Genomic DNA, 1,879 nt, shown 5'->3' with positions numbered 1-1,879 from the left:
CAGGGGCTCATGGAGCCCAGAGGAGATCTTTACCACCTGCTCCCCCACCAGCCCTGACTCAGAGACTTCACCCTCCAACAGGTTTTAATGAAGTCATTTGACAAATCAATCAGCAAACATTTATTGAGCAGCTACTGTGTCCTAAGCTTGGAGCTGAGAATTGAGGATGCAATGGGGGATAAGATTCACAGTCACCACAAGCCCTGGTGAGGGAACTCACCGTGGACAGGGGGATGGGTGGCAAGGGCAGGTGCTCTAAGACAGGGCCCTGGGAGGGGACACCGAGGAGTGGAGGGAGCCTGAGCAGCAGCACCAGCCTCAGGATTTATCTTCTCTCAGGAATCCAAAAATGGCAACTCTCACTCCAGCTAGGATTGTTGTGGTCATCACCAGTACAATGATCAGGCATGTGGATTGAGAGACCAGACAGTAGGGGCTTTGGGGCAAATATACTTCGGGCTGCAGCTCCAGGCTGCTGCTGACTAGCTGTGTGACCTTGGGCAAGTTGCTTGCCCTCTCTGGGTCTCCATTTCTCATCTATAAATAGGAACAAAGACGTAGCACCCTCACCTGCTTGTCCTTGCACGTGGGATGGGGTAGACCCCAGGAGCAGGCCCTGCATCCAAGGGGAGAGGACGGGGCTTCAAGGTCACATCTTCTCAGTGAGAACCACTCCCCCAGGGGGCACCTAGGAACCCAGGACTGCCTGGGCTTGTCCCATCCGGGGCTGTATTCTCTGCTCCCTGTGTCTCGGGGTCTTGTTGGCAAGAGGCTGTGTCCTGGGCTTTGTTCTCTCGGATTGTTTTTGTGGTGGAATGTGGAACTGTCCAGATTCCTTTACTCACACCTCCTTTCAGCCTCTGCCTCATTCCTTGGTTCCCTTTGGCAACAAGACTTCTTGAAACAGTTGTCCACGCTCACTGGACTGAATGTCACCTTCCCTCTGCTCTGGATTCCTCTCCACCACTCTCTTGACATGAACGGTCATGTCAAGGCCACCAATGGCCTCCACGTGGCTGAGCCCCAGGGCCCGCTGTTGGCCTTCATCTTGCCTGGCCAGCGAGCTGACAGCTCCCTCCTGCCTGCTGCACTGACCCTCCCAGGGCGCCCCTCGCTGGTGCTCCCTCTCAGTCATCTTTTCTGTTCTCCGGAGGCTCCCGCCTGTTGCCGCTGGCTCCTGTGGGCGTGGTGCTTCGGCCCTTTCTGTTCTTTCTCTGCACTCACTCTCTTGGTGTCTTAGCCATTCTCGTGGCCCCCAGGTTGACGTCTCCAGTCTTGGTATCTCCTAGACTCTGTATCTAGTAGGATGCTGCTAGACACCCGGATACCTAGTCATGTCTCAGACTTGATGTCGCCTGAAGCTGAGCTCCTGCTCTGCCCCCAACCTGCCTCCCATCACCTTCCTCATGGCAGGTCACGGACGCCCCATCCTCCCCAGGTCTCAGGCACCCTCACGCCCCATGCCCAGCCTGTCAGCACACCTGGGGGCTCCATCTTTACAACTTGCCCAGAAGCAGAGCCCTGCTCGCCACTCCACCACCGGCACCCTGGTCCAGGCCCCCAGTGTCTCCCACTGGGTCACCGCTACAGCCTCCCAGTGGACCTCCCTGCTCCTGCCCTGTCCCGTCCCTCAGCCTGGCAGGTTGGAGGAGCCTTTGAAAACAGAAGCAGATCTGGCACCCCTGCTCAGAACCTGCGGGAGCTCTGCCTCAGTGGAAGTCATCCAGAGTCCTCACCGTGGGCTTCACAGCACACTGTCCCCTCTGCTCCCTGCCCTCTGTCTCCTCCACTCGCTCTGCCCTCCCCATGAACACACAGTCGCGCTCCTGCTTCAGAACATTGTGCGTGCTGCTCCCCAGGCCTGGAATGCTTTTCGACC

The sequence above is a fragment of the Equus quagga genome, chromosome 14, assembly GCF_021613505.1.
Source record: "Equus quagga isolate Etosha38 chromosome 14, UCLA_HA_Equagga_1.0, whole genome shotgun sequence".
Classification (NCBI taxonomy): domain Eukaryota; kingdom Metazoa; phylum Chordata; class Mammalia; order Perissodactyla; family Equidae; genus Equus; species Equus quagga.
This window is presented reverse-complemented; position numbering follows the sequence as displayed.